At 37.7% G+C, this 26,144-nt stretch overlaps 1 protein-coding gene across 1 annotated transcript in view; it reads right to left on the bottom strand.

Annotated features, from left to right (window-relative positions):
• LOC145279665 (EF-hand domain-containing protein 1-like) overlaps nt 1-26,144 on the bottom strand; it is a 208,936-nt gene that overhangs the window by 158,395 nt on the left and 24,397 nt on the right. The gene's annotated exons all lie outside the window — the stretch shown is intronic.

The following is a 26,144-nucleotide window of genomic DNA, read 5'->3' as shown; positions in this document are numbered from 1 at the left end:
ATTACGATTTGTTTCGAAAAAAAAAGGAAATTACGAAATTTTATTAAAAGAAATATGCGGCGGAAATAAAATAGTTGGCAAAAATAAGTTCGTTTTATTTCGTTCAATAAACTTCCGTAATTTTTATCTGTAAATGTCGTCAAATCGCATGGAAAAGTTAAAATAATTTCCAAATAAATTTCCATATATTATTTTTCTTTTTCTTTTTTTTTTTTTTGAGAAATGTTAATGTAAAAATTAGCAATAGAATTGGTAGCAAAAAATAAATTCGTATTTCCATATTTTTTCGGCATAATAAAAGAATCGCAAATATTTGGAAACAAACCTTTTCACTTTAGTCCAGAGTTAATTACACTTCATTACAATTATATTTAGTGTGCTTCTGTACATTGGTGATGTTTTTAAACGACGCATTTCATATATATTTATTTATTGTAGAGTTTAGTTGGAAAATAATCGCGTGTTTTTATTACTAATTGTTTTGAAAAAAAAAAACGGAATTTTATTAAAAGAAATAAAATAGTTGGCAAAAAATAAGTTTGTTATATTTTGTTCAATAAACTTCCGTATTTTTTACGTATAAATGTCATCAAATCTCATGGAAAAGATAAAATGATTTACAAATAAACTTCCGTAGATATTTAATTTGTTTTTATTTGTTTTTGTTTTTTTTTCTGGAGACATGTTAATGTATAAGACGCAAATCCTCAATATATAAATATATATGAAATGCGTCGGTTTGAAACATCATCGATGTATACGTAGTATGTTAAATGATCAGGCCTGTTCAATTTATTTCTTGTTTTGTCGAAGACGTCTTCATATGTCTCTTAGTGATGTCATATTTTAATGTTAGTAAGCGATCGTTTATAAAGAGAAGAATTGCATTCTAGAATATGAGAATTGTTGGAGCTCAGCCAATGAGAATAGAAGGACTTTGGGGAGGGAGCCTTTATTATTTATGAATCGGAAATTTGAAAAATTATGTTAAGTCTATGTATGTAATAGCCAGTTAAGGTCTGTGTAATAACAGAATCTGTGGAACGTGTAGAATTCATTCCAGTGACAACTGGTAGCGGTGGTAGGACTAAATATTTAGAGAGAAAAATAACGACTCTTTCCTCTAAAGATGTTGCGAGTGTGATGGTGTTGCACGTAGGATGCAATGTAACATTTTATTATCTCGACTGAATGTGCCTAAAATTGTTTGAACGCTATATAAAATATTAGTCTAGATGAATTGAATTTGTATGTGACATCTGTTGTTGGTCCAGAGGGGAATTTCTGAAGTCATTTTATTATATATGGAGATGGAGATAATTTGAGGGAAACATTTTTTCTTCTGCCATTAGCGATACATGTTGAATTATTTAGTCCTTCGCTACTGACTCATAATTAAATATCATTTGCTTGTTGTTCTGCTTTTATTTTATTAATTATAAAATAAAATTCAAGTCTTTGTTTAAACAATTGAAAGAGTTCTACCATATTTATAGAATTCTATTCAAATGATGGAATATTGTTGCTATAAGCCATCACAAATATAGTTATGTTGACTCAGAAAGAAATTCAACATGGCGTCAATATTATTAAAAAAAAGTATACCAAAGTTTAATTACCTTGGTAGCCTGTCATTCCTGGTACTATTCTGTAAAAGCCACCTTTTCCTTGTGATTATTTATTTTCTGTGCAGATTTGGTCGTTGTTTTTCTTTATTTTACACAGAGGCTCGTTTTTTTTTTTAAAGAGAATCTTCTAGTGTTTTTTTTATTGTTTGTATCCCACGCTGCCACAATTGTAACAGTCATATATGGTCGTAGCAGCAGCAGCAGCAGCAGCTAACATATGCAAGTGACCAAGCCGGCTGAGCGATGTGATGTCAAAGCAAAGACAAAAAGACCGACTTGGATGGAGAAGCAGTGTTCAGAAAAGCCTGTGTTTGAAAAAGCAGCATCCTGAATTGATAATTGAGCACCAGACTTATACTAAGTAGATATTAATAAGTCCCGCGTACCTATTCCCTTTTTTTTTTTTAAATGGAAAGTAGATAATGCAGTAGATGTGTTATCGGCAGCTCCAGTAACTCTCGCTTCTCCTTTTGTCCCTCAGTCCATTTTTTTTTTTTTACATGGGGATCACCACTTATCAAGGCCCGGAGGCCACTCAGGGATAAGGGTTATTGCGTGTACAGTAATCAATGAGATAGTATTGTAGTAATCATTAGTATTGGAGATTTGATAGAATGTCTTACTTAAGGGCGCGGTTTGTCAGGAATTTGTTTATGTTGCATTTGAAGACATCCAAGTTGTAGTCAGGTGGGAAACAGGCAAACGGAAGAGAGTTCCACAGTCGTGCACTTCTGAGAAAGAAGCTCTGCTCATGGAATCTACGTTTTGATTTAGGCACAGATAAAGAGTGGGGAAAATTATTAACAGTAGTTTCAGCCAGACGGGTGTTTCTTGTGAAAGATTGGCGAGTGTGGACGAGAGATTGCAGCTCAGACGAGCACTTGCCATGGAAATAACAATAAAATAAAGACAGACTCGCAATCTCTCTTCTGTGGAGAGATGTTGCAGGGAAGAGAAAAGGGCATCCCCCACTAAACCACAAAGTCTATTTTGTACTCTATCAAGGCAGGATAGGCTGTTTTTAGCAGCTCCTGCCCAGATGTGGCAGCAGTACTCCATCCTTGGTCGTACTTGGCTTTTATATAGATAGAGAATTGCATCAGTAGTGAGATATCTCATTCAAATGAGTGATTTTTCTGACAAAGGGTGAAGAAAAAGCTGCTTTCCAGGTCGGTAGTACTTTGTGAACAGTAGTCTGAGATGGAAATTTTTCTGTCTCTATGTCTATCCTTGCGACCATGGCACTAGTAAGGGTGCTGGAGGTAAACGTTTTGTCTGGGCTGACATTAACCGCCTGATAGTCAGGGACCTAAACCTTGGATTAACCACTAAGGAGGCTGTCCTATCAGCAGGTACAAAGTACTGGGGCTGCTGTATTGCCATTTTGCGAATGGATTTTGGACTATGCAGTAGTCTCTGGTGGGGCCTCTCGATGCCATACTAGTGGGTAATTGTTACGGCTTTACCTTATCATGTGCTACATAATGAAAAAAAAAATTCCTGTCATTTTCTCTCTTACTTTCCCTCTCTATTCTGCTCTAACCAAGTATGTCGACCTGTTCCACAAATTCCAAAACCTCAACATGAAATATCTCCAGAAAAAAAACTCGAATAAACCTAGAACCCCATCTTCCAACGTAGACCCCTACTACCATGTCTCCTTCTCCAACATCAGGCGTCTACGTTCCAACCTTCCAGAGGTTGAAACACAATTACAGGAGACGAAACCGAACATATTCTTTCTAAGTGAAACTGGAATAGGGCCGACCACTTACCTAGATGAGTTCATAATTAACGGATACTCTAACTTAACATTTAAATCTGACCCCCAAGATCGCCATGGGCATGGAATATGTGCCTACATTAAAGATGGCTTCCCATGTGGTAAGGATATCACTAGAGAAGATCCTAATTTACCTTATATGTGCTTCCAGGTTGCACTTGCTTATACCACTGCATCTATATTTGCCCTCTATCGGCCCCATAACAGCGGAGTTAATATCTTTAAGAGTATATCTGAGAAAATAGACCACATCTTGTCTGCACATCCCTCGGCTAACATTCACATCTGTGGTAACTTCAACGTCCATAACGTGTAATGGCTGACCCACTCAAATAAGACAGACGATGAGGGGAGGTTCTGTCATGATTTTGCCATTGCTTATGACCTCACAAAGATTGTTCGCGAGCCCACCCATGTGCCCGATACTACTGGTCAGTATGCAAGCCTTCTAGACCCTTTTCTCTCAACTTGCCCTGAGCTATGTTCATGTTCCGTTCTTTCTCCTCTAGGATCCTCCAACTACTCCATCGTATCAGTTAAGATAAAAATAAAATGTAATAAGTCCCCAGATGTACCTCTCCACCGTACTGTATACCGATACTCTATGGCTGACTGGAATAGCTTCCATACATTCATATCTGATCTACCTCTGCATTTCATGTTTAAAAATGATGTGTCCTCTATAGTATCAGATTTGACTGAATGGTTAATTGTAGGCATAGACTGATTCATACCATCTAAAAAATTCCAACAAAAATCTTACAGCCAGCCATGGTTCTCCCCAGAATGTGCTGCTGCCATCACGCACAGAAATCACTTTTTCCTTGCTACCAACGTAATAGATGCACTGAGACTAAAGCTGCTTTCAGGAACGCGAGCAACCACTATAAAAGAGTAATAAAAAATGCAAGAGAGCTATATGCTCAGTCTGTTAAATCCAAAGTAGCTGATCAGCGGCTTGGTTCCCACCAGTTTTGGCAAATAAAAAATAGAATCCTGAACAGAAGTGTGCATTCTATCCCAACCATTATCAATGGACCAGAGGTCATCTCGTGAGCATCAGACAAGGCCAAACTATTTGCAAAGAACTTTGCAGTTAATTCTAGCCTTTGCCACGAAGGTCATCAACTCCCCATATTTCCTCCTATAACACAGAACACGCTAGGTAACATACAAATATCTGTGCACGAGATCGCCAAGCTAATCAAGAACCTTGATTCCAGTAAAGCAACTAGCCCTGACGGTATCCCAATTATAGTGTTTAAAAAGCTTCAACCAGAACTTGCTCCCATACTTACGAAACTGTTTAAGCGTTGCCTTAAGGAGAAGTGCTTTCCAACACCCTGGAAAACCTCATCAGTATGCCCTGTATTTAAGAATTCAGGTAATAAGTCATCTCCCTCTTAGTACAGACCAATAAGTCTCCTGTGTGTCATGAGTAAGTTGCTGGAATCCATATTAAATAGAGAAATAGTCAACCACCTCAGCAGGAATAACCTTCTTAGTGACACGCAATATGGTTTCCGTTCTACAAGATCTACTGCAGATGTGCTAACGGTTATATCTCATAGGATTAGCGAATCTCTTGACAAAGGCTTCCTTTCTAGGGCAATTGCCCTTTACATATCAAAGGCCTTCGACAAGGTATGGCATAAAGGCCTACTTCACAAGATTTCCAGCTACGGTATCACTGGAAATGTTTTCTCAATCATTAAATCATTTCTCTCTGATGGGCTCATAAGAGTAGTGGTCGATGGACAAAAATCAGAGGCCTGCAGTATTAATGCTGGAGTCCCTCAGGGGTCCATTCTGGGCCCAACTCTCTTTCTGATCTACATCAACAATCTCCCTAAACTCATACTTAAACCATTTGTTGACATCTATGCTGATGACACAACCATCTACGGCAACACATCAAAGGCTGTAAATGACAAAGTTCTCTCTGATTCTCTCTCCTCTGATCTCGAGCGTGTGGTTCAGTGGGGGAAGACGTTGCTGGTTACCTTTAATGTATCTAAAACCAAGCTCCTATCTTTACATCATCAATGCTCTGATCCCCATCTGGCATCAATTGAAATGCATGGCACTCGTCTAGGAGAAGCCCCGTGTTTTGACAAGCTTCTGGGCTTGACATTTACTCCTGATCTGAAATGGAACACGTACATCAAGTCTGTTGCCAAGGTTGCTGAAAGGATGATGGGATCCTTCTACCACTCCAGAAGATATCTCACTACTGATGTAACGCTCTATCTATATAAAGGTCAAGTACGTCCAAGGATGGAATACTGCTGCCATATCTGGGCAGGAGCTGCTAAAAACTTGAGTTCGACAAGATACACCTGAAGAAGGTCGGAGGTTACATTGGTCAAAACATAGTAAGAATTACACTCAAGATGAGAACAGTAGTTCAAAGAATCTAAATAATACGAATGGTTCATTGTTATATATTATTTTTATTGGAATTCTTTTTTGAGATGAGTCATTTGTGTATTTATTTGTGGATGGTTATCCCCATCTTCATAATTGTTGTTTCACCACGTTTTGGCCAATTCAACCTCTGTCCTGATTTGGGTAGGATTGAAACCTCTATTGAGCACTGTCTAAAGATAGCGTTTCAATCCTACCTAAACAGGCCAGAGGTTTAGTTGACCAAAACGTGGTTGGACAACAACAACTATGGAAGGCAGTAATTACTGGGAATACAGTTACGAGACTCAACATTCCTATGCCATCACGGTTAACCACCTGAAGAAGGCCAGAGGATGAGTTGGCTGAAACGTGGTGAAACAACAACAACTATGATGTTTCATTATTGTTGTTGTTGTTGTAATGGTGTTCACCATGATTGGCTCGAGTCATTTCTTCTGGGTCGTGCAGTACATCCTGAACTCATGTGGTCATGTGGTAAGCAAGGTTACGTAAGATGCGAATTGCAAATCCACTCTCAAAGGCCGACGACCTGAGAGCTCAGCCAAATACTATTTGGTGGTTGTTCTCCAAGTCATCAGCTGTCTGTTGATACACTTGTACCACCTTGATGTAGTATATTAATGTCACATAAATTATCTATTGTAATTACACTGTTCAATAAATTTCAAGAAAAAAAAAGTATCCTGATACGGAATCTGACCTTTCTCTCCAGATTAAGTACCGTTTCATGTACTATAAATCATATTTTATTATTATTAGTTATGAATGAAAATTATTAGTTATGAATGAAAATTATTAGTTATGAATGAAAAATATTAGTTATGAATGAAAATTATTAGTTATGAATGAAAAATACAGAATTGTCAGTTTAAAAAACATTTGTTCTCTTAACTCTCTTGTGTTGAGTGTCACTCTCCCTTTTTATATTCAAACAGTAGTTGGTCAACATATCAGGTTTCCATTTTCCTTTAAAACGTTTCTCCATCACTGAAATATTTTGATGGAATCTCCCGCCATGTTCATCACTTGTATCACTAAAATTCTTTGCAAATTTCTTGAGATAAATTATCTATTGCAATAATTACTAAAGGATAAAAAGTGTGTGTTTTTATTTTATTTTTTTCTTTCCCCCAAAATAAGGCATATTGTCCCTTGGACGTAAAGAGCTACTATTTGGGATCGTGCTTCCCTTGGACATAAGGAGCTACTATTTGGACGATGGGGAGTTGAGCAGCGAGATGAGAACAGTAGTCCAAATAATGAAAATAATACAAACTAGATATATATGTTTGCTTTGGTTTGTCTGTTTTACTGCAAATCAATTATTTATGTGTTATTTAATGGTTAAAAACAATATACAATTAATTGAACACTAGTTGCTGCTTTTTTAGACGCCGGAGAGGAAATTGTGAGCATATACTTTTCTTAAAAATATCAGTGAGTAAATGACCGTAATGGGTCTGATTTAATTTGAACTCAACGTGTGTGTGTGTGTGTGTGTGTGTGTGTGTGTGTGTGTGTGTGTGTGTGTGTGTGTGTGTGTGTGTGATGCACTCAACTGGATATGACATTATTGATTAAGATATTTATATCATTGCGTATCTATGAATATCAGTGTGCTTAATTATGTGTATATATCTTCATTCATCTTTCCTGAAGTTAGCTTTTATGAGAGACCACAAATCTTTATCTATTTCTCTCTTTCTCGTCCTCTCCCCCCCCCCATTCTCTATCTTAGATGATTTGTGTGCCAGTTCCGATCCTTTTGGCTCATTTTACTTTTATAGACAGATTGATGATGCAGTTGCCAACTGAATAACTCTATTCTCATCTATTTGAAGGCCACCTGCTCCGATTGTGTTGTCAGAAAAAGAATCTATTAGACATTACGTACAGCTTCTACTTGTTTGATGGAGAATGATGGCAACATATTACCATATTATTTTGTTTCTCTCTTTATCTATTTCTGTCTCTTACTTTCTTCTTCTTCTTCTTCTTCTTCTTCTTCTTCCTCCTCCTCTTTGTCCTCGTTCTTCCTCTTCCTCATTGTCCTCATTCTTCTTCTTCTTCTTCTTCTTCTTCTTCTTCTCTGCTACAGAAAACAAAATGGATCCCTTTTCATTGGCTATTACATCACGATGAAGGAGATGACACCACTTATTTTCTCTGGATTACTCTACTTACCCTCGATACTAATCTTATAATTCTGAGTGTTAGTGAAAGGGGCATAAAGTACCATTTTTTGAGCTTTTGATATGACTCAGCTAAGGATCGAACTTCAACCTCCTGGCTCATTAGCGAACATTCTAATCATTATATCAAGCAGGCCAGTGTATGCAAATTAGGACGTTTGTTATATATTCTAGAGCGATGATACATATTTCAATTTAGTAAAGCTAAAAGACAAAAAACGCGCTGATACAGATGAATTCACCTTCATCAAGCAGTAATGGATTCGATACCACCCAATTTTTCTGCTTGAAGACTACATAAATATTAGATCCTAAGTGTTAGGAAATTATTACTGATGTCAGAACAACTTAATACAAAACTCATGAAAATTCTGTTTCTGAATTTTTGAAATGAGGATTTATTATTTGTATTTTTGGAATTCTTTGGGCTACTGTTCTCATCTTGATTGTTATTTTCATAACAAGATGGACCTGCTTGTATTTGGAGCACCTAGAAAACAGTGGGTGGACTGAAAATGAAAAACAAACAAACAAAACTATTGGACAGCAAACCTCAACAAACTCGCTCATTTGAAAAGGCCTTATTGGGTTGAAATTAATTTATAATCCAGTCGGGTTAATTTTTTTTACTTATATATATATATATATATATATATATATATATATATATATATATATATATATTCCTATAAATTCGGTTTTCTTTTGTGTGTATCGATATTCATATTAAAAACCCTCTTTTCTATTTATTTAAAAAGAAAATACAATTTTGTTATATCTTGTTGTGAAACTGCATTCACTAGCAAACGATCTAGCTAATTTGCATATTCTTTTAAACAATCGTTTTAATTAATTCCCTATTAGTTGCTTCGGTTTTTTAATGGGATAATCATCTTTAGTTAACTATTACCTGTAATTATATTCATGCAGATATTCTACATGATTTATACTTGCATAATATTTGCGAAAAAAGTTTATAGTAAGCACAAAATTGTTTCCATATATATTTATGTATACGTATATATTTTTGTTAAACAAATCTATATATCTATATATCTATAAAAGTGAACGTGTCTGTGTATCTGTCTGTGTACATTTCCCTACGCAATAACTCTGTCAATTTTTAGTCTACAGACTCGAAATTTGATATACAGGTTACTGGGATTTGGGAAAATCTATGTGATCAGTTTTCGGCCAGAAATTTGGCTGTTAAGGGGTTAAAGTTCAACGATTTGACCTTTGAGAACTCTACCAAACTCCTCCGACAACTTTGGGTCTAAACACTTGAAATTTTAGATATAGGTTCCTTGGACATAGATCTAACAATAACTTGATTAAAGCCCTAAATAATAAATGTTAAGGGGTCATAATAGGGTCAAAGTTTTAAAAAATTGACCATTTTTTGTTTTGTTTTTTTTGCTCAGCATATACCTCACACCCGGGCAACGACGGGCACCCATGCTAGTACTCTTATAAATTCGTTTTTCCTTTGTGTGTATTGATATTCATATTAAAAACCCTCTTTTCTATTTATTTAAAAAGAAAATAATATTTTCTTATATACGAGTTGTGGAATTGCATTCACTAGCAAAAGATCTAGCTAATTTGCATATTCTTTTAAATATTCATTTTAATTAATTCCCTATTAGTTGCTTCGGTTTTCTAATGGGATAATCATCTTTAGTTAACTATTACATGTAATTATATTCATGCAGATATTCTACATGATTTATACTTGCATAATATTTGCGTAAAAAGTTTATAGTAAACACAAAATTGTTTCCATATATATCTATGTTTACGTATATATTTTTGTTTAACAAATTTTGCCTACCAAACTCCTCCTAAAGTTTCTGATCTACAGACATGAAACTTCATATATAAGGTATTTGAATCCATGCAAAACATTATATTTGGGTTTTAGCCTGGAAAAATTGGTGCAAAAGTGTGAAAACTAAAAAAAAATTAAATTTGCCAGGTAAAGGTCGAACGCCGGCATTACCTCAGCAGGAATAACCTTTTAGTGACACACAATATGGTTTCTGCTCTGCAAGATCTACCGCAGATGTGCTGACGGTTATATCCCACAGGATTAGTGAATCTCTTGACAAAGGCTTCCTTTCTAAGGCAATTGCTCTTGACATATCAAAGGCCTTTGACAAGGTATGGCATAGAGGTCTTCTTCACAAGATTTCCAGCTACGGTATAACTGGAAATGTTTTCTCAATCATTAAACCATTTCTCTCTGATAGGCTCATAAGAGTAGTGGTAGATGGACAAAAATCGGAGGCCTGCAATATAAATGCTGGAGTCCCTCAGGGGTCAATCCTAGGTCCAACTCTCTTTCTGATCTACATCAATGACCTCCCTAAACACATACTTAAATCATTCGTTGACATCTATGCTGATGACACGACCATCTACGGCAACACGCCAAAGGCTGTAAATGACAAAGTTCTCTCTGATTCTCTCTCCTCTGATCTCGAGCGCGTGGTTCAGTGGGGGAAGATGTGGCTGGTTACCTTTAATGCATCCAAAACCAAACTCCTATCCTTACATCATCAACGCTCTGATCCCCACCTGGCATCAATTGTGATGGATGGCTCTCGTCTGGGAGAGGCCTCGTGTTTTGACAAGCTTCTGGGTTTGACCTTTACTCCTGATCTGAAATGGAACACGTACATCAAGTCTGTTGCCAAGGTCGCTGGAAAGATGGTGGGATCCTTCTACCACTCCAGAAGATATCTCCCTACTGATGCAATTCTCTATCTATATAAAAGCCAAGTACGTCCAAGGATGGAATACTGTTGCCATATCTGGGCAGGAGCTGCAAAAAACAGCCTATCCTGCCTTGACAGAGTACAAAATAGACTTTGTGGCTTAGTGGGGGATGCCCTTTTCTCTACCCTGCAACCTCTCTCCCATAGAAGAGACGTTGTGAGCCTATCCTTGTTTTATCGTTATTTCCATGGCAGGTGCTCGTCTGAACTCCAATCTCTGGTCCCCCCTCGCCAATCTTTCACGAAAAACACCCGTCTAGCTGAATCCACTGTGAAAATTTTCCCCCACTCTTTATCTGTGCCTAAATCAAAACGTGGATTCCATGAACAAAGTTTCTTTCTTAGAACTGCACGCCTGTGGAACTCTGTTCCGTCTGCCTGCTTCCCACCGGACTACAACTTGGATGTGTTCAAGTCCAATGTTAACAAATTCCTAATGAACCGCCCCCTTAAGTAAACACTTTATCAAATCTCCACACTAACGTAATGTACTTGCAATAACCCTTATCCCTGAGTGGCATCCGGGCCTTGATAAGTGGTGATCACTGTGTAAAAAAAAAAAAAAAAAAATTACGAATGCATAACGTAGTAGCTATTGCTTCATGTTTTAATTTTTAGTCTTGCAGTAAACATGTTTTCATAGCCCAGTCATTGGCGGCAGAGGCAAAATAAATCGTGAGCTGAACGTTTTTGGTTTTGATTCTCGGTGGTGGCGCATGGGTCTTTTTTTATACTATTTAAATTATTACTATATATTGCATCCAATCTAAGGGAAAACCTCTGTCTGTCTTTTCTCTATGGTAGTTAAGGAAGACTATTATACAGAAAGGCATTACTTTACATATTCACACTTTTTAATATATACATATGCACATAACCTTATGAACAATACATAGGGCCCGAGCAAAGCCGGGCGAAATTGCTAGTATATATATATATATATATATATATATATATATATATATATATATATATATATATATATAAAAATATATTAGCTACAGACACGAGTCCAATCATCATATCTCTCATCAGCGCAATTGAACCAGATGTGAATCAAACCTAGGACCCTGGGGATCTGAGTCTAGAGCTCTGCCACTGAGCCAATTCCCATCACTTATAAATATACAGCAATTTTATTAGTTGTCATTTCTTTGTCATATACATATTTATTTATTTATTTATGTGTGTGATTATCTTCATTCTTTTTTCAGTTTATGTTTATATATATATATATATATATATATATATATATATATAATATATATATAATATATATATATAATATATATATATAATATATATATATAATATATATATATATATATATATATAATATATATATATATATATATATATATATATATATGGCATAATTACGTTGACACACCATTTCTCGCCAGATCACTGAAGTTAAGCAACGTTCAGCTTAACCAGCACGAGATGAGTGACTATTTAGAACGGTTAGGTGCTGTATGTATCGCGTCAAATCGTAGAAATTCCTTGGTTGGTATCTGGGGGCACTAATTCACTAGGAAAGATGCACCCCCAGTCTTTGTTAAGACATGCATCTAGGAGAAGGAAACTGATGTAAAAACCTGCGGTCTACTGTGTACTCTGTCCTGTGGCAGTCATCTGCACCGACAAAGGTTAGCAGTAATACCAAAAAGTGGAGTTGGTTCTACCCAAAGTCTTCAGCATTATAAAAAAATCATTTGTGGATTTCCGAGCAACTTAGTTGTTTTGGCAAAAGCTCATACATCGAAATTGACGGGAGAATCCATCATACGTATATATATATATATATATATATATATATATATATATATATATATATATATATATATATATATATATATATATATATATAGAGAGAGAGAGAGAGAGAGAGAGAGAGAGAATAAATGACAAAAAAGTATATTCCAAAATTCATGATGTTGACCATCTTATAATTTATTTCTTTAATTCAGTTGACTTTTACAATTCTTAGCAGGGTGACTCGATGTTGCTCAGGATTGAATGATGATCGACGAATGTTTCACATACCCATATTTTTATTGTCATCAAAATCAGTGAAATCACCTATTTTTCAATCAAATCAATCGCTTGCTTGCTTTAGTTGGGGACCTATTGCGGTGCACCAGGAGAAAACTTCACATGCTTCTCACAGTGACTTAATTGTAGTTTACATTGCATTGTAGAGAACCTACTGTTGATTTTATAAAATTATTGTTATATATAACGGCTTGAATCAAATTTTAAAATGCAAAAATCAAGTATCATACTTCAATCGTGCTCTAAAGAGAAATATTCATTTCGAACGTACCCCTGCCATATCAAAGAACCTTATTGTAGATTTTATATGTTGAACCTTTTGATTTCTGTGGTAATAAAAATTCTCAAATGCACTTATAATGTTATGCTGCATAAGGTGTTAACTTTGGGCAAAATCACCTCTTTCTTCTTTCATTGGATTATTTTGATTATCGATTATTGATATTTATTGAAGATATTCCGGATACAAAATCCATCTAAAAACACTGAGAGGCACATAAAGTACCTTTGTGTTAGAGTTCATAAAAATCGGCCCAGCCGTTTTCGAGTCCATAGAGAATGAACGCGCAGACGCACAGACAAAGTTCCTTTTATATAATAGTAGAGATATAGAAATATATATTAGTGTTGGGACGATTAATAGGAATTGGAAATTGGTAAAAATGATTTTTTTTAATCATTTTTGTTTGTGTTTAAAACTTAACTTTCTGGCACCAATGATAAAATGATAAATAAAACTAAAATCTACAGATCACCCCCCCCCACATTTGTATTTTTATGCTTGAGAAAAAATCTGCACATTTAACATGTGTTTTTCTGATAATTGGGGAAAATAACAACTTTATAGATTTATAAAGAATTGGAATCAGAATCGCTAATTGTATCGGAATTAGGAATTTAGTACGGAATCGGTAAGTGCATCAGAATCGGGAAACATTGGAATCGTCCAATCACTATATATGTGTGTGTGTGTGTGTGTGTGTGTGTGTGTGTGTGTGTGTGTGTGTGTGTGTGTGTAGGTCAGAAAAGAAAAAAGGAGAGAGCCAATGGAGTAAAAGTGCCTGTACACGCATCGATGTTTCCAAGTTACAAAATAAGGAAGCGTGTAAAACTCTTAGGACTTCATTTATTAATTTAACGGAACTTAGGAATGATTCAAGTTACAAGTATATAGAAAGGGAGCTGAAATTCTTGGCTTGAAGAAAACCAAACATAGGGATTGGTTTGATGAAAATGCTTCCACAATCACCAATCTTTTGAAAGAGAAGAAAAAGTCTCACAAGATATATTTGTGTTCTAATGGATCAACTAAAATAAATGCAGAAAATGTGTATAAAGAAGCAAAATTAAAAGTACAGAGTGAGACACATCGAATGAAGAACAAGTGGTGGGTCAAAATGTCAGTAGACATCCAGTTTATGACCGCAATAATTCAAAAGATATGTATTACAAAATTAGATAAGCTTTTGGGCCACAGCCTCCAGCATTGGTATCCGTGAAATCCAAAGATGGTTATTCCCTTTTCAACAATGTTGAGGGGATCATGGAACAATGGACAGAACATTTGCGAGATCTTTTTGTATAATCCGTCAGAAGTAAATGATATAGTTATTAATAGTCTCCCTCAAAAGCTTGATTGGTTGGTTGGTTTTGTTTTACGGCATATCAACCCTTTTCAGGTTATTTAATGCAGAATCCAAAGATTTTGAAGAAAATTTTTTAAATAGAATATATTTGTTGTTTTCAAGTCGGTTTCTATTTAACTCATAGTTGTGACCCTAACAGATACTACCACTCCGGGTCAGAGTGGACCTGGGAGCAATGCCAATTAAAGGGTGGCTCCACACTCCCCAAAGCCCGCAAGCTGGAGCCTCACCACTGGATATAGTTTAAGGTCATATCCAGGACCACCCCCAAAAGGAGGTCATTGATGAGATGATGATTGATTCCAACATTCATCAGACCAAAAGCACATTAACAGAGATTGATAAAGAGAAATAGCACTAGGACTTGATGAGATACCTGTTGAATTATTGCTATTTAGAGTGATAGCGGCGTAATGGTTGGGGTGTGTGTATGAATGTCGCCAGTGTGATAACAAGGAATGGCTGATCCTCATCAATGCCAGTGTCACATCAGCGACGTGAACATAAATAAAAATCGCTCGACATAACACACCTCAACATAACACACCTCAACATAACACACCTCAACATAACACATCTCAACATAAACAACATCTCAACATAAACAAAAAAAAATAAACAACACCTCAACATAAACAAAAAAAAATAAAAGTGTCAGAATCAGCATAATGGTGAAACAAACTTTAACGTTAAACTAAGTTTTTATTAAACAATAAAGATAAATCAATTTTGTTGTATTTTATATGCGTGTGGTGTGTGGACACACGAGAGAAAAATAAATCATTAAATGACTTACGAGATGTTCGTAGTTCATGGAAATAAGTGTTAGATTTTTAGAATCATGTATAGTCGTGAAGACTTTATATATGTATTTCTTAAATAGTGTCAGATAGAACGAGTAAAAACTGTACCAAAAGAGGAAAAAGAAAATCCTCCTCCGACTGAGGCAATCATGTTTGTTTTTAGAAACAAATATTCCATTTTTTTTTTTTACAAAAGGAATTAAACATTTGTTAAATTGGTTAGTTTCAGTAGTGTGCTAACTTTGCTTCCTAAATGTGTCCGAGATGACAAAAGGTTATTTTTTAGGAATGAATCCAGTGACGTTGGAACGTTAATGGTAGTGGTAATATATTTCTGTCTTCCATAAGACATCGTCTATGTTCGCGACACGACGACTAGCCGAAAAAGAGAAAAGAGAATTGAGGTGCATGACACGCAAAGTCATGTTAGTTAGCCCGGGGCAAAGCCCTAGGGTAGTGTTGTCATCCAGCAGGGAGAAACGAGGCAAAAAGAAACAGTTGATTTTCGCGCAATGTCTTTGGTTGGCTCCAGCGAAACTGTCAGAAAAAGATTTGAGAAATGTGTTTTTGTTTGCACATTGATTGGACGGAAAGTGGATACCCTGTCACATTTTATGCTCTTTCTTAGTCTTACATCCGCAAGAAAAGACAGTTTTACTTTTTATTTCCACAGAATTTGCATGGGTGGATACGACAAATGTGTGCGTAACTGGAATGTTATTTATTTATTTTAATGCCTCTGGCGTATCGCTACAACATCATCAACGCAGTCCATGCACTCATCCTTGTTGTTTGGCATGGTAATGCTATTCCTCAAGATTGGATTGATGCAATAATGATTCCAATTTATAACGGAAAGGGATCAAAATCTGAATGTGTTGATTATAGAGGCATTAGCTTGCTTGAAGCAATGGGAAAGATATTAGCGAAGATGTTGTTAAATCGTTTGCTGAAATGGATTTGTCCATCTATCATCCCAGAGAATCAGTGTGATTTTATATCTGGCCATGACACAATGGGCATGATATTCTCAGCACAACAGCTGCGGAAAAATGTATGGAGCAGCGAATGCCTGTGTATCAAGTTTTTGTTGATCTGACAAAACCTTTTGATACCATTAATCGCAATGCGCCCTGAAAGATTCTTATGAAACTAGGCTATCCTACTAGTTTTGTGGAGTTGTTTTAGCAGTTACGCCATAATATGAAAGCCTGAGTGAGCTTTAATGGATCTCTGATCCAATTTCAGTTGAAAACGGTGTGAAACAAGGTGGTATCGTTGCTCTTACATTATTTTCCATATATTTCGCTATGATGCTGGTGCATGCTTACAATTACGATTTAGAGTGAAGTTTTCGTTTCGTACATCAGGTAAACTTTTTAATTTTAGACGTCTCAACGCAAAGTCAAAAACTTTAAGAACCTTGATCTTGAACTTTTGTATGCAAACTAGCGGGGGTACCTGGCGTTGCCCGGGTGTTTAGAGGTGTGTGTGTTGGGCAGGTGGAGGGAAATCAAAACAAAAGAATAAGCGAAGTAAGAACCCTGTTTAAATATATATAAAAAAAAAACAATGTTAAAACTTCTTTAAAAAAATTGTTGCCCGGGTGTTTGCGTTGGGGGGGGGGAGCTTAAAAAACAGTTTTGGTAAGTAATTAGGATCGAACCCGAAGCCTTGAGGCGAATGTGGAAAAGAAAGTGTGCAAAAATCCTGACATGTTACCCGTTCGGCCAACAAAGACCAACTGAAACATGTTTGAATTTATTTATTTAAGTAGTTAAAACAGAATTGACATGTGTCCGCAATAAAAAGTTAACTCTGCTGCTTCTATTTGACCTCATTAATGAAGTCAAATAGAAGTAGCGGAGTTAACTTTTACTGCGGGGCAGCTTTTGGGTTTTGTTTACCCAACTTTGGCTGGTTGTTTCCCCAAAATGTTGTGGGGGGGGGGAAACTAGCTCCCCATACAAAGGGGATTATCCAGATTAAATAGCGATTGTCTGATATAAGGAGTTTGACCCCCACATTGATCAAAGCTGATTACTATTGGACGTTCCCCCAGCACGATTGCCGGGAACAATTCTTAGCTTTGAATTAGTTTCGCTTTTTATACGAAAAACCGAATCAACATGTGAGAAGTCAAAATAGCAATAATTTTGTAAAAGTCGACGTAAATAAATCTAGACACGACCCGCATTCCCAAATCCTAGATATTATTATCTAGGGGGTATATAAACACTTCTAAACGATAGTAACGACCCCGGGACCATTGGCAAAAAAAGCCTTTTCGAGACATATAAAAATGCGTGTGCCGCATTTGCCTTTTATGTATATAGATGAGGCAGACCTTGTGTCACATTCAGAAACAGACACACAGATGATTATGGACAATATATCAGAGGCTTGTAAAGCTTTTGGACTTACCATCATCCTCAAGAAAACATATGTTATGTATTCCCCTTCTATAGGAATGCCATATGTTGAATCAAACATCTTGGTTGATGGTAAGAAGTTAAATGTCACAGACAATTTTGTACGTTTGGGTAATAACGCTGAGTAAGGACTCTACGCTTGATGCTGAGATAAATCACAGAATAGCCAAAGCCAGTTCTGCTTCTAGCAAATTGGAGAAACGTGTGTGATCAGATCGGGGAATCACATCAAAAACAAAGCTAAATGTTTATGAAGCATGCGTTATCACTACGCTACTCTGTGCGTCAGAGACTTGGACAACATATAGAAGGCATCTCAAGTTATTGGAAAGGTTTTATCAAAGTTGTATTCGGAGAATACTTAATATTAACTGAAGGATTCTAATGCCTCACACCGTAGTTCTTGAACGATCAAATAGTACTAGTATAGAAATGAAAAATCATTCAAAATCAGATGTGTTGGACTGGACAGTTGGTTAAAATGGAGGACAAAAGACTTCCTAAACAACTGTTTCATGGCCAGATAGATAGACCACAACATAAACCAAGAAAAAGGTTTAAGGATTCTCTGAAAAACAACTTGAAAATACTTGAGACGGATGTACATAACTGGGAAGCCCAAGCGAAAAATCGATCACTTTGGAGAAAAATCATCAGAGAAAGTTGTAAGATTTTTAAAGAGCAGCGTGTAGATCCTGCTGTCTTAAAACGTGTTTTCAGAAAGCAAAACAAAAATATAATGTCAGAAAAATTACAACAGGAACTGAAGTGAACTGTATGTGGCAGATACTTTTTATCAAAAGCTGATTTTGTTAATCAACTGAAATCACGCAATCAAAGACTAGAAGGACAGTCTTATGAGGAGGTTTTTACAGCACATTCGGGAACGCTAAATTGTCATATTTGTGGTCTAATCTGCAAATCTTAAAGTGGACTGACACAACATTCGAGGATTCACAATATTATCATGTGATCATTTTTATAAGAAGGAAAGTTTTTATCTCACACATGTGTACTTTCATGTAAGACTAAAGCTGGATTAAAAAGTCACCTACGTGCACACAGCCGCACACTTAACTTCTGTCAAGAAGTAGCAATCATCATATATACACTGCATATGTACTTCTTTTAAATAGTCTAAAACAAAGCAGAATATCAATGCAGCCTCTATTCTAAAACTCCATCATAGCCACTCTGTTCAGCAATATTAATCAAAGCATTATTTTAAAACAATATTCCTGAAATGGAGAATAGGGTAAGTGTGCATAAGTGACCTATTTAGCTCATCTTTCGGGTTCACATGCGTTCGGCCTTTGATGCTAGACCCATGATTGGTTAGCAATCTTGTGTGACTTTACTCAGAATTGCCGTGCATAGCCCACCTTGATTTGGGATGTAGTGCAGGTCAGGAAAGAGGCTGACTCAATCTGACCAGGTTGGATGCTGATACATTAACAATACAATCAGTTATGTAATAAGCTGCACTGAGTTCAAATCTTAACCGAACTAGTGCGGTTATTTATGCACTAATACTATAGATAAAAGGTATGAACCTACAAAATCCCTCATCTAATGTTCAAAATAACAACTTGTGTTCAATAAATAGTATACAATGAATAATTAAAAATAGATATGTTTTGGTGTTAAATAATCTAAAAAGGGTTGATATACTGCTGTCCAGGAAGAAAGACACAACTCAGTAATTAGTGGAAACAACATATATTGAACAGAAAAGCAAATACAACAAATAAAGAGTGTGGGTATACGTCAGTCCGACTGTCGTATGTGCATGACGTGTGTTAATGCCGCGATACATATTCTCCTGGATTTTATAATAAGTGTAAGAGTTCATTATTATCTATAGGGTGGACACATTACAACACTACCTCACAAACCTTCACTCTGCAGGGGTCTAAGTATTGTTTACTCCCAGGATTCATCACAATAACGTCTAGAGACCTTAGTTTGGGGTCACAGACTGCATAGATATTTGACAGAGAAGAGTGATAATTTGATTTGCTTTTTTTTTCTTTTTTTACTGACGTTTACCCCTAGCAAGGCATATCGCCTCTTGGACATAAGGGGCTATTATTTGGGACTATGTCTAGGAAAGATTAACAAGATGTTTGTTTAGATTACTTTTAAACCTGCCTATCAGTACCTTTGACATGTGTGGTCTTCAACCTTTGTGCACACAGGTACCAAATGTCCAACCAGAACCCAGGAACGGCCAGTTTGGTGACGTCACGAGAAAGAAAAGGACTTTAATTATGACATTAATGGAACCAGTGGACAGCATAAAAAATCAGAAGAAAATGTACCAGAACTAAGTGCTTCAAATGTGATGAACTTAACTACTTAGCAATAGATCGTCTCCAAAAGACAGAAAGTCTGTTCTGTTTGCTGTCAATACACAAGGGCTGGAAGAGGAAGAAGAGGAAGAAGAAGGTTGATTTTATGGGAAAGGGGGCGAGACTAACCGTGGGAATTCCCGAGATTTCAGAGGAATAAAAGACCGAACTTGGACGGATAGGTGACTGTGCTTTTGTTCCAGCAGAGAAAACAGTGAGAGGAGAGGAAAGTCCCTCCCTAAAAAAAGTTCCGGCTTTAAGTGAGAGAGAAAGTGATGCTGAAGGACCCAGCAGTTTTCAATAATTCATGCCTGAACGTTTTCCCTTTCAGAGAAAAACACCTTTAATTTCAGTATGCATGAAAAGAAGATGGGAGGTATATGTCTTTGTTGGTGTTCCAATCGACAATGATGTCCATCTTTTGTTTACACCCTGTCGATAAACTGTTAATATATGTATACACACATCAACATACAATAGGGAATACTAGACAATCACACATCACAACACAGTTAAGACGATCATAAATGTTATATGTACTGTCATAAATATACACTAGATGAATCACATAGCAAAACGTTTAACGCTCATAAGTTAATAGAGACTCGTTAAATATTTACTGACAATATTGTTATACACACCCAGTAGCTACATCACAGCAGCAGTAACGATTACAGATGGCCACAGTGGCAGTGACAGCTCACAGTTTACGATTTTGAATCTGTTTGAATTATAAGCTCAGCACAGATTGGTGCAAGCATTCAATTTCCTTTTTGGCTTGCCCAATCAGAGACCATCTCTCAGGCAAGTTAAGCATGTGTAGGGGAATAAATAAGAGCACCGGATTACCGGTGTAGGGTAAGGAGTGAGGTCCCTTAAGAAAAAGGAGAGGAGAGTCCGTACACATGAGGCACGGACGCAAAAAGTTCTTCTCCTAAAAGACAATGTTGGACAGGCAGAGTACAACTCTAGAATACAGTCCTCACTCCTCCCGTAAACCCCACTATTGAAGTGAGTAATCTTTTTACCTTAATGTTCTGAATTGCAGTGTTGTCATGTTTTCATGTTTGTTAATAAATTCTTGTCGTTTATACTTGTTGTACGTTTAGTAATTATTAAAGCTGGTCGGTAGTTTTGGGACTGGGCAGAACCGAAACCCGTACCAACAGTGGTGACCCCAACTAACAACATAGAATACGCAAAGCAACGTTTTTTTATGTTTTAATAACAAAAGGAAAATGCGTAAAATTAAAGTTTATTTTTAAATAAAAATAATCCATAACATGAATCCCGGCGTCAGAGTAGTTAAAAATAAATAAACAAAACATTTACATACGTAAATTAAAAAAAAATAAATAAAATAATGACTAGTTACGTTTTTGTGCCGAGATTTATTTTATACAAGTATCGTTATCCTTTCATCAGGATATTCACATTTTTCTCGTACAACAAATATGGCCGACCGCGTCTTCTTCAATTTGCACGCGGCGCCAGTCTCGTGATTGGCTGATGTGAACACTACGTCACACTTCGTCTTCCTCTTGCTCTGTCCCTACTATTACTACTATACGGTGTCATCTAGCTAACTGTCGCTATAAATAAATAAATAAGATAAAAATAAATAATAATAATAATAATAATAATAATAATAATAATAATAATAATAATAATAATAATAATAATAAATAAATGTGAAATGGCGTCGCCCACATTCAGTCTGATTCCAACGGATGTACGGAATGACCCTGCTTTGTTTTTCACACAGCTAGATTTATATTTTCGGCAGAAAACGATATCAGGACAGACTGAAAAGTTTTGCCATGTGGCGACTATATTACCTCAGGATGTTATCGTCGAAGTGAGAAACCTAATTATATCTCCTCCCACGGAGAAACCATATGACACCCTACGAGAAAGAGTGACAACTGCTGTGTCAGTTTCAGCACACAGGCGAATCTCACAATTATTAGAACAGGAAACGATGGGGGATAGCACGCCGTCACAGTTTCTAAAGCGCCTGCAGAAGTTGGCTGAAGGGACAATGGACAATAATATTGTCAAACACATCTTCCTACAGCGCATACCACCCGAGTATAAGGTTGCAATAGCTGCACAAGATGAATCTATGCCAGTGGAACGAGTGGCTGAGATAGCCGACCATACTGCCGATATAATGTCAACACGGCCGTCAACGGTGGTTGGCGTTCAGACATCGGAGAAAAACGAGCTACTCTCCAAACTAATGGAGGGACAGACCAGATTGGAAGCTCGCATGAACAAAATGGCGGAGGACATCGCAAGACTTACCCTCGAGAATAAGCAAAGGCGGGGGGGGGTGCGCACAGCCACTCCAGAGAACGGAGGCAGGATAGGACCATTTGCTGGAAGCACAAGAGATTTGGGGAGAAGGCAAATTCCTGTATCCCACCGTGTAGCTACAGGAGTTCGGGAAAAGCTTAAACCGACAGAAGAATGCGGCATCAACTGTCGGTGCATCTCGTTCAGGCCGCCTATTGTATGTGGTGGACAAAAACTCAGGTACGTCCTTTTTGGCGAACAGCGGGGCACAGGTGTCTCTCATTCCTGCGACTGCAGCCGACAAGAAATCCCCTCCCTGTAAATTCACACTATTAGCTGTGAATGGCTCGTTAATACACACATATGGGGAGAAGTGTATGGACCTTAATTTAGGCCTGCATAGAACATTTACTCACATTTTTACAGTGGCGGATGTAGACAGTGCTATTTTAGGTACCGATTTTTTACAGGCGTTCGGTTTGGTGGTGGATATAACAGGTCAGTATCTGAAAGATCCAGAAACACATCTCACAGCGTGTGGGGTAGTTAGGACTGGTACTCCATTGTGTCCAGCAGTGGCACATGCAAACCAGGATAACGATTTTCTGAGTCTCTTGAAGGAATACCCTTCAATTTCAGTGCCTTCTTTCCATAGGGACGTTTTGCCACACTCCACCACACACTATATCGAAACAAATGGTCTGCCCGTTCATAGCAAAGCTAGGTGCTTAGCACCAGAAAAGGTAACAGCGGCCAAGGCTGAATTTCAGCAAATGATGAAGTTAGGCATAGTTCGCCCTTCAAAGAGCGAATGGGCTTCACCTCTTCATCTTGTCAACAAAGGTGTTAACACATGGCGGGCATGTGGGGACTACAGAGCACTGAATGCAGTCACTAAACCAGATAGATACCCAGTACCACATGTCCAGGACGTGACAGCAGTGGCTCAAAATAACCGTTTTTTTATAAAATTGGATTTAATTCGAGCATATCACCAAATACCGGTGGAGCCCGAACACATTCCTAAAACGGCTATCATCATCCTATTCGGGATGTTCGAGTTCATGCGAGTTCCTTTTGGGTTGCGGAATGCAGCACAAACATTCCAACGGTTCATAGACCAGGTATTGTCAGATTTGCCATTCGTCTGTGCATATATTGACGATGTACTTACTGCTAGCCAAACTAGAAAGGAACACATCGGTCATGTGCGACAGGTCTTCGAACGTTTGAAGCAATATGGGATAGTCCTAAACCCATTAAAATGTGCTTTTGGTCAATCCGAAGTAATTTTTTTAGGACACCATATTTCAGAGGGGGGAATATCCCTATCACCAGAGATGGTCAAGTCCATTCAAAATTTCCCTATCCCTGCCACAATGAGGCAGCTGCATCAATTCTTGGGGCTGATAAACTTTTATCGTAGGTTCTTACCTCACTGTGCACAAGTACTTTTACCATTGACAAGTTTGTTGACAAATGTGAGGAAGTGTGACATTGTATTTTCAGAGCACGCGGTAGAAGCATTCAACAAGATCAAGGCTATGTTGCAGGAGACTGCAAAATTGTCTCACATCCAACCCAACCAGGAGCTGTGCCTAGCAGTGGATGCATCCGCAATTGGAATTGGAGCGGTCCTACAACAAAAATGTGAGGCGGACTGGAAACCCATTTCCTTTTTCTCAAAAAAATTAACAGAGACTGAGAAACGCTATAGTACATTTTCCAGAGAGCTGTTAGCTGCATTCTCCGCGATACGCCATTTCTGGCAGCTCTTGAAAGGTCAGCAGTTCCATATCCTCACGGACCACAAAACCCTCTTAGGCGCTTTACAGTCTTCCTTGGACAAATATTCTCCCAGAGAGATTCGCCAGATGGATTATATCCTTCAATTGACATCGGATATCCGGCACATTAAGGGAGCAGACAACATCCCAGCAGACACCTTATCGCGGGGAATTAATTCCTTCCTGTTGCAGCCGGCAATTGACGTCGACACCTTGTCTAAAGAACAACAGAAGGATGAACATTTACAAAATCTCCTGCAGAATAATCCAACTTCATTGAACCTAGTGACAATTACTAACCCTACCAGCCACACAAAAGTTGTGTGTGACACAAGCACAAACAAACTGCGACCATACGTTCCAGCATCGCTACGCAAAGACATATTTAAGGCAGTACACGGTCTATCGCATCCAGGGGCCAATGCCTCTGTAAGGCTACTAACAGACCGATATGTCTGGCCGCGAATAAAAGCTGATACAAGAGCGTGGGTGAAAACGTGTGTGGAGTGTCAAAAAGCCAAGGTCGGTAATCACACGCGGGCTCCTCTAGGCACGTTTCCAGTTCCAGATGAGAGATTTCAGCACATTCATATCGACATCACCGGACCATTTCCGACATGTGAAGGTCAGTGCTATCTGCTGACATGTATCGACAGATTCTCACGATGGTTTGAAGCTCTACTGATGCCAGACATGACGGCATACACAACTGCCAGGACATTCCTTGCTGGCTGGGTGGCCAGATTCGGTGTACCACAAAATGTTACATCAGACAGAGGTCGACAGTTTGAGTCAGACCTTTTTCATAAACTTGCAAAACTTTTGGGCACCAAGAGTATACACACCACGGCTTATCACCCCCAGGCAAACGGCATGGTCGAGCGACTACATCGCAGTCTGAAAGCCTCCTTACGGGCACAGCTTACGGACAATACAAGATGGTTAGAACATCTGCCACTAATATTGTTGGGACTGCGGACAACGGTGAAAAGAGATATGGAGTGCTCAGCAGCGGAGGCTCTATATGGAACCACATTGCGGTTGCCAGCACAATATTTTTTTGAAGCACCAAAAAAAGTTATGGACATGACAGCGTTTGTCGACAGGCTAACAACAAAAATGGCCAAGATGGCATATTCTCCCTCAGGCTCGAATAGGAACATGGTCCCATATGTACCTAAGGGTTTAGAGACTTGCACGCACGTCTTTATCAGTGATACAGAAAGGAGGCATTCCCTGCAACCGCTGTATCATGGCCCCTTTAAGGTTGTGGAGAGACAAAATAAGTTTTTCAAGGTGCTTATCAAGAATGAGGAACAAAACATTTCGGTAGACAGGTTAAAACCCGCAGCACTGGAAAAGACATATCTGAAAGTATCACCCCCAAACGCCATGCCGGTAGATATGACGCTTCAGAAAGTAGAAAAGAAAAAGACACGGTCAGGTAGACATGTCAGATGGCCACCACATTTAAAAAATTTTGTGACGGTTTAAATAAAATTAAAAATGTTGCCCATTTATTTCAGGTACTCCGTATTTTGGGGGGGAGTACTGTAGGGGAATAAATAAGAGCACCGGATTACCGGTGTAGGGTAAGGAGTGAGGTCCCTTAAGAAAAAGGAGAGGAGAGTCCATACACATGAGGCACGGATGCAAAAAGTTCTTCTCCTAAAAGACAATGTTGGACAGGCAGAGTACAACTCTAGAATACAGTCCTCACTCCTCCCGTAAACCCCACTATTGAAGTGAGTAATCTTTTTACCTTAATGTTCTGAATTGCAGTGTTGTCATGTTTTCATGTTTGTTAATAAATTCTTGTCGTTTATACTTGTTGTACGTTTAGTAATTATTAAAGCTGGTCGGTAGTTTTGGGACTGGGCAGAACCGAAACCTGTACCAACACATGTGATAGAAGTTGATAAAGGGTTACCACTGCTTACTTCCTCTTTACTGGCTAGA

This window comes from Euprymna scolopes, chromosome 7, assembly GCF_053919585.1.
Source record: "Euprymna scolopes isolate OS-2025 chromosome 7, ASM5391958v1, whole genome shotgun sequence".
NCBI classification, from domain to species: Eukaryota; Metazoa; Mollusca; class Cephalopoda; order Sepiida; family Sepiolidae; genus Euprymna; species Euprymna scolopes.
This window is presented reverse-complemented; position numbering and strand designations above follow the sequence as displayed.